Source organism: Gossypium hirsutum, chromosome D12 (genome assembly GCF_007990345.1).
Source record: "Gossypium hirsutum isolate 1008001.06 chromosome D12, Gossypium_hirsutum_v2.1, whole genome shotgun sequence".
NCBI lineage: Eukaryota > Viridiplantae > Streptophyta > Magnoliopsida > Malvales > Malvaceae > Gossypium > Gossypium hirsutum.
Window position 1 is genome coordinate 38,064,702 of NC_053448.1, and position 7,631 is coordinate 38,072,332.

Below are 7,631 nucleotides of genomic sequence, written 5' to 3' on the forward strand. Positions count from 1 at the left end.
GTGTTGTTCACCTCGTTTTCCTTCCTCTTCGAAGTCGATCTTCTGTTACTCTCTCCAGCATCGATCTTCCCACTCCTGATGGCGTTCTCAATCATCTCGCCATTCATGACTATGTCAAGAAAGCTTTTTGTGGCACTTCCTAACATATGTGTAATGAACGGTGCCTTCAGGGTGTTAATGAACAACATGGTCATTTCCTTTTCCAGGAGCGGTGGCTGAACTTGGACTGCGACCTCCCTCCATCTCTGCGCGTACTGCCTAAAGCTTTCGCTCGGCTTCTTCTCCATGTTTTGAAGGGTGATTCTATCAGGAGCCATGTCTGTCACATGACTATATTGTTTCAAGAAAACTTACGCCAAGTCCCTCCATGAACCAATCGTGGCACGACTCAACTGATTGTACCACTTGGATGCTGTCCCTGCAAGGCTGTCTTGGAATCAATGTATTAATAGCTGGTCATTATTAACGTATCCAATCATTCGCCTACAGAACATGGTGACATGAGCCTCTGGGCAAGTCGTCCCATTGTACTTCTCGAATTCAGGCATCTTAAACTTATGAGGGAGTACTAGATCTGGCACTAAACTCAGCTCTTTTGCGTCAATGCCTCGATAACTTTCAGTAACTTCCATCGCCTTGAACTTCTCCTCGAGCCACTTGCACCTCTCCTCTAACTGTCTCGGTAACTCCTCCTTCACACTTTCCTTCTCAACCACTTCATCAAAGTCAGGAATGGCAGAGTTAATAGGATTATTTTCGGGATTAAAACCCGGCCCAGTTTGGAGGTTCAAAACACCAGCCCGAAATTGCTGAGGCATGATGGTGACAGTAGATTTGGGCGGGTATTTAGCTTGAAGTCGCTCATGTGGAGGGGTGAAACCTGGAGGATAGAAAAGTTCATCATCATTTCCCTCATCGACATTTGCTATGGGGCCCTTTCCTTTGTCACCTCTCTTAGTTATCAGTCGGGTTAACTTTGCCACTATATCCTCTTGAGATTCCCACATCTTCTCAGACATTTCTTGCTTCATCTTGTCTAACTGCTCCTGCATTTGCAGCTGAAGCCGGTCTTGCATCTCCTTCTGGTACTGTTCGAGCTTTTCTAATCTCTGATCCTTATCTTTTGTCTTTGCTCGAGTGCCGTATCGGTGTTGGATTGGTTGGTTGGTTTCCAGGTTAACTGAGCAATAATTTTAATTAATTAGGATCAATTAAAGGTTTTGAATGCATATGATGCGATGCATGAGATGAATACAAGAAAGGCGTTAATTATGATTCAATTCCACTTGGAAAACTTTATTAGAAAATAAATCCCTTTACATAGAATAGACTACAAATATGACTTTGCCCTAATACTTAAGACTTTGATTTTTTGAAGCAACGAAGCTAACTCCCGTCCCCGGTCTGACTCTAATTCATACTTTACGCTCAACGTGTCAGCTTGTACTGCCAAAGTTTGTAAGTGATCAGCTACTTCTCGAATCTGAACCAAGGCTTGTCCCATAACACGATCCCTGCTTCTGACTTGATTCTAGAGATAGTGAAGCTGTTCGTTTTGATGGTCTTTGTTTGCCTCCAAATACTCAATCCTGGCTTCACTACTCTGCAATGCTATCTCTAATTCTTCTATAGTCTTCTTCATTTGCTCAATCTTGCTTAAACTTGCTTGCAGTTCTACCACTGAATTACGATTTCGGTATTGATGAACAATCTTCTCAAGTTCGACCTCTCTAGCCCTTAGTTTATCCCTTTCATCTTGATTTTCTAACAAACTCTTCTCAAGCGATCTATTTTGCATCTGGGCTTCTTGGAATGTTTCTTCCCATCTACCAGCCTTGGTTTTTTCTTCTTGAATCTCTTGACGCCACTGCTCTGAGGTTTTTCCCAACCCAGCAGTTTTTACTGACAGACGTAGTCTCTTATAATTCGTCTTCAAGCTATTCAGATCTTCCTCGACTTTGCGCTTCCCTTTTCTCAGGCCCTCGGTTTCCTACTTTTGAACATCTATGTCCAACTTTAAATTCACCTTTTATTCCTCCATTTGCTCTATTTTCTTCTCTAATTCTGCATTCCTTCTTTCGAGGTCTTGCTTTATCATTTCCAGCTCAGAAGGGACGATGCGCAAATGCTCCTCTATCGACTGACTATTTTCTGAACTTGGCCCAGGAATGTTGTCATTAATCCTCCTAACACGCCATTCGTTATATTCAGAAGTTGTCATTGGACCCACGGCTAATCTCTTCATTCGGCGAGTCTGATTCCACGCATTAGCCATCTCACGAGCCTTCCTTTTGTAGCCATCATCCTTATATAAGAATTCACACTCAACTAGTCCTTGAGTGGCAGGCACAAACTGTCTTGACCTGTACTGTCTTAACACTAGCAATGGGGCATAACCAACAGCTCCCCAAATCCCGAGCAATGGAACCCAGTCGAAATCCCCACATCGATATAGGATCTCATCTGGAAGCAACCATGGAGCTCTCCACTCAACATTCTCCTCTTGCAGATTCTGAAAGATTGCCATCCATTTCTCCTCCGTAATATCATATCTCCTTGACGTAGCCACTATCTCTTTCAACGGTGAATAACTTTCAGAGAAGACCTGATATGAAACCTTATCAACCTTCCAAAAGTGGCTATAGAACCACCCAAGTAATAGCTGCACACATCCAATAAATCTGCCCTCTCCCGTTCTTCGACATGTATTCAATGACCTAAAGGTTTCTGCCAAAATCACCGGAACTGGCGTAACTCCCGTATCAAGCCGATCAAATAAATCAGTGACCGCGTCGTCAATATGTCCCAAAACCTTAGGAAACACAATTAAGCCATATATACTCAAAGCAAAGACGTCTACTTTCTTCCTCGTATCTGGGTGTGCTAAAATGAGGTCCTTCAAACTTTTCTAAGGAATACACCTACTATCCATTTTTTGCTTAATCCGAGCTGTAACCCACTGCTCACTCATCCCTGTTATATTTATCAGCTTCTTCAAGAAGGTCGGTACATTTACCGCTTTCGAATAAATTCTATCTACTTGAATCTTCGAACACCGAAGTAAAGCTGTGTACTCTTCTATCGTAGGCACCAAATCAACCTTCCCGAATGTGAAGCAACTGTAGGCCGGATTCCAAAACTGGGCAAGAGCTCGAAACAGACGCTTGTCTACCTTCATGTCCAGTAAATAAGGCAAATCCCCATAATTTAAATAGAATAACTGCCTAACCTCATTATCCCATTGATCCCAAATCTCCTTCAATTCCTGCAAGTTGTTCTGAGCTACGCTAACACGAGTGAAGTCTCATAACTCTGATACGTATCCCACGGCCAAACTATCACCTTTTTCGTGCTGTATCTTCTCAGACCAAGTCCGAACAGCCGCATTGTCTTCCACTCTATCAAGAAACCCATTTCCCATGATAAACTTTCTATATGGCAACCGAATATGAATCAACGCCTTTATAATGAAATGTCATGCAATTATGATGTCATGCAATCAAAACAAAAAACCCAAGTCAGTATCACATATAAAAATATAATCCAACATAAAATAACAAGAACACTTATTTAGGAATCTACTAGGGTTCGGTATAGTTCTACCTAGGGCAAGTCCTTATAGCTCACTATATGAGGTTTAGTTTCTAGAGTAAGGGTACCCGAACCAGCAGATTCCTCGATCCTCACCCATTATAGGCTCATATGGAACGAGTTCAGTTCAGAGGGACACATTTCCCTATGGCTGTACGGAGATGAAAATCTCACGAAGACATAGGTACGGATGTATCCCGGAAGCGGTCCACTACCCTGCACAGAGGTGAAAACCTCACGAAGGACTAGTTTCTCGCTCCCACTTAAGGGTAAAATGCTAAATGCAAATGCAAAGTTACCAACATACCATGGTAAAAAAAAGTATGAAGGGAAATCATGAATTTTTTAAAAACTTTTGATGTTCGACACAAAGACAAAAATGAATCAATTTCTGGCTCGACTCTCTAATGTCCCCAGTGGAGTCGCCAAGCTATCGAAACCGTTTTTTTGAAAACAAAAATTTAATGCCGATTTTTTAAAACACAAAAATTGGAGTCACCACCGATCCTTAATTAAGGTGTGATCGGCTCACCTTAAAAACAATTTTGGTCTACGAAGTTTGAGAAAACAGGTTCGGGAGTCAGTTACGCACGAGGAAGGGTTAGCACCCTCATAGCGCCCAAAATCTGTACCAAATTGATTATTTAAAGTCTTGATGTCGAAAATTTGAAATATTTTAAAAGGAAATTTTTTATTTCATGAATGAATTAAAATGATAAGACATTCTTATTTCAAAGAAATAAAACACCACACCCAGTGAGTTAGGGCACAATGTTTTTAAATCTTCAAAATATCCGAATATTGCCTTTTGCTTTTGAAAATTCTTATTTCGAGAAGAAAATGTCACGACCAGTAAGTTAGGACCCAACATTTTTGAATTCCCGAGAATAAGCTTTTATTTAAAATTTGTACGAATTTATTGTAAAATAAATACTTGGTTTTCTAAATTCATTGAAAAATAATCACAATCCAGTAAGTTAGGATACGATCTTTCTCGAGAATCATGAATTCTAAATATTTAAAAGCTTATGAAATATGATGATTAAATGTTCGATAAAACCAAAATATATTTCCCAAACGGGCATGTCAAAAGTTAATGCATAATATGAAATCAAAATTTAAATTTAAATCACACATGTACATGTATTTACAAAAATATATATAAGCACATACAAGTAAATCTAAAAATACATATATGCATAGGTTTAACACACATATAAGGATACATATAAAAAAACACATCAATCCAAAACCTAATAAAATGTATGTACGTATTTGGATATCGTGAAAATAGAAAGTTTGGATATGTACATATTTATAAAACAGAAATGTATAGGTATATAGGTGAAATATAAAGTAGGTGAAAGTTGAAAATAAAAAGAAAATACTAGAAAATATATGTATATGCATATGTATACAAATAAAAAGAAAATATATATAATATAATGTATATGAAAGCTAGAACAATAAACACTATAAAAATTTAACACGTATGAATGCTAGCATGTATAAAAGCTAAAAATATTTAATATGCATGTGGAAAATGTTGGGTAATAAAACCTATACGGCGATAAAAAAAATGAATCTAAAACATTAAAGTATGTGTTTGTATACTAATTAAGCAAAAAAAAAAAGAACTAAACTGAATAAATAAAAAAACTAAATTGAACAAAAGACAAAAAAATGGGGGTAAATTCAAAAATAATAAAAAAAGGATCAATTCGTATGCGCGAGCGATAATGGGGGGACTACAAAGGAAATAATTCCTTCCCTTCCAAGACAGTGCACAGTGGGGTATCAAATTGCAGCAAAATTAAAATTTGCGACCCAATTTTTAAAAAAGAAAAACAAGATTTAATTGAAATGTGTTGCAAGAGGGAGGGGCCAATTTCGCAAATTTCCCACCTGACGTCAGAGCGCGCGGATCCTCCCCTTCGGGTCGGGTCACCGCGCGGGTCATGGCACCAAACGGCGCCGTTTTAAAAAACATTTTTAAAAAAACCATTTTGAAACCCTAAAATTTTCAGTTTCTTAAACTGATTTTAGAAGACCATAAGGCCCTTCTCTACACCGCCGTCAACAGATGGTTCGGCCGACTCAAATTCCTGCACCAAATCCGGCCCGGATTCAGGCGAGGGAATCATAGATCACCACCGCGGCGTATCCTTGAAGGTACAATTTCGCCTTTTCCTTTGTTTTGTTCAAAAAACGATGAATAGACAAACATAAAAACGAAAGAAAAAACAGATGGGATTCACCTCTTTCAAGTTTAATTTCTACTGCTTTTCTTTGTATTTCTCTCCTTCTCTTATTGATCCTTTTTCTTTTTTACAGATTTTCAAAGGCTTTTATAGCCCGAAAAATCGAAAGAAAAAAAACAAATATTAATTATTCTTGCTGTTTCTTCTCTCTGGGACTCTTTGAGTTCGTTTTGCAGGTATTTGTGGCGAGAAACGTGTGCGTGGAGGGGAGATCGGCCCCGAGACGTGCGCCGATTGGAGTCTTACTGGCGGCGCTGGAGGTAGTGGCTGGTGGGGCGTTTGAAGAGCGGCTAGGGTTTTGTTCTTTTTGTTTTTTGTTTTGCTGTATTGGCTATTGGGTTTGGGCCAATTGACTGGGCCTGAACTGTTTTCTTTTTGTGTTTGGACCCAAGCCGATTGGGCCTTATTACAATGTGAATGAGATTTTTTTCCCCCTTTGATATGGTCTGAGTTTCATACATCACATGGCTTTCTTAATTTGTAATGTTGTTTTGATTTTATTTTCAAATTTTTTGTGATCATTTTCTTTGATTATAAGAATTTTATATATCAATAAATTTATCCTTTACTAATAAATGATTGGAAAAGTGGTAGTAAACTTTTTCTTCAAACATTTAAACTCAACTTAAATCTCGAAACTATTATTGTTGAATGACTTTTATCTAAATAACATAATTAAACTCAGAATACTAAACATATACTATGTTTGTGATTATAGAAAATTAATTATTTCCTTCAAATTACAACCTATGCATTGAATGAGAAAGATGGGGCGGTTTGAAGACTGAAGTCTTGTCATGAACGACTGTCTTTCTCTTGTTTGTTCTACATTAATCTAGCTCCAATGTTCGGGTTTTCAATTTATTAATTGTTCTTTTAGTAACGTTAATGTTTAGAGTTCATAATTATCTTTTTTAATAATATCGTCTTTAAGATTCGAATTTCTATTTATTCTCTTTTTGGAAATGCAATATATCTTATTACTGCATCCAACACTTATTGGTTATTTGCTTAACTTGTTAAGATAGGAAGACATCGCCTTTAGCTTAATGAATGGGAAGTGACAAAAAATTTATGTTCAAGTCTTTAATTGACTTGGTCTCATGTTGAATGGTCTTATCATTTGCATCTTATAAAAAATAAATTTAGTGAAAGAATTTAACATTAAGGTTGTTATTATCTCTTTATTATCAAAAGATTGTAATTTCATAAGTTAAGAGTTCAATTAAATAGGTGCTGAGATTGATATTGATAAAATTAAAAACAACAATGTTATGCAAGGGTAGAGCTAGGGGGTTGGTAGGGGCCTCGACCTCCTTAAAATGGAAAAAAAATTTGCCCCTTTATAATTTATAAAATTTTAAATTAGTAATGGTAAAATTGCACTTTGACCCTGAAAATGAAATTTTTTTATTTAATCTTTTAAAAATCATAAAGATATAGGTTATTAAAAAGATAATATTGCATTATACTATCGTAGAAATATACAACTTAATTCTACCCAAAAAAATATTGGCTTCGCCCTGATGTTATGCCTACACCTTGCAAGCCAGAAGCCTAGGAGAATCAAATCATGCCAACCAAGACTCAAAGGCCTTATTCTTCAACCTCGCGAACCCACAGCACAGTGAGCATATATTGTGAGGACCATATCTATGACAAAGGCAACTTTTTATACACCATATTTAACTGTTGTCCTAACAAGATAACCCATACCTAGGAAGAAGTGATGCCAATAGATTGGCTAAGCTCCAACGAATAAAAAACCAACAAAAAGCC

General features: G+C 37.4%; 1 long non-coding RNA gene across 1 annotated transcript; it reads left to right on the forward strand.

Moving 5' to 3' along the window:
- The first annotated feature begins 5,603 nt into the window (after positions 1–5,603).
- On the forward strand, positions 5,604–6,292 carry LOC107945553 (uncharacterized). The gene is made up of 2 exons (XR_001696616.2): positions 5,604–5,763; positions 6,029–6,292. It is a non-coding gene; the product is annotated as an uncharacterized lncRNA (long non-coding RNA).
- Positions 6,293–7,631: the final 1,339 nt, after the last annotated feature.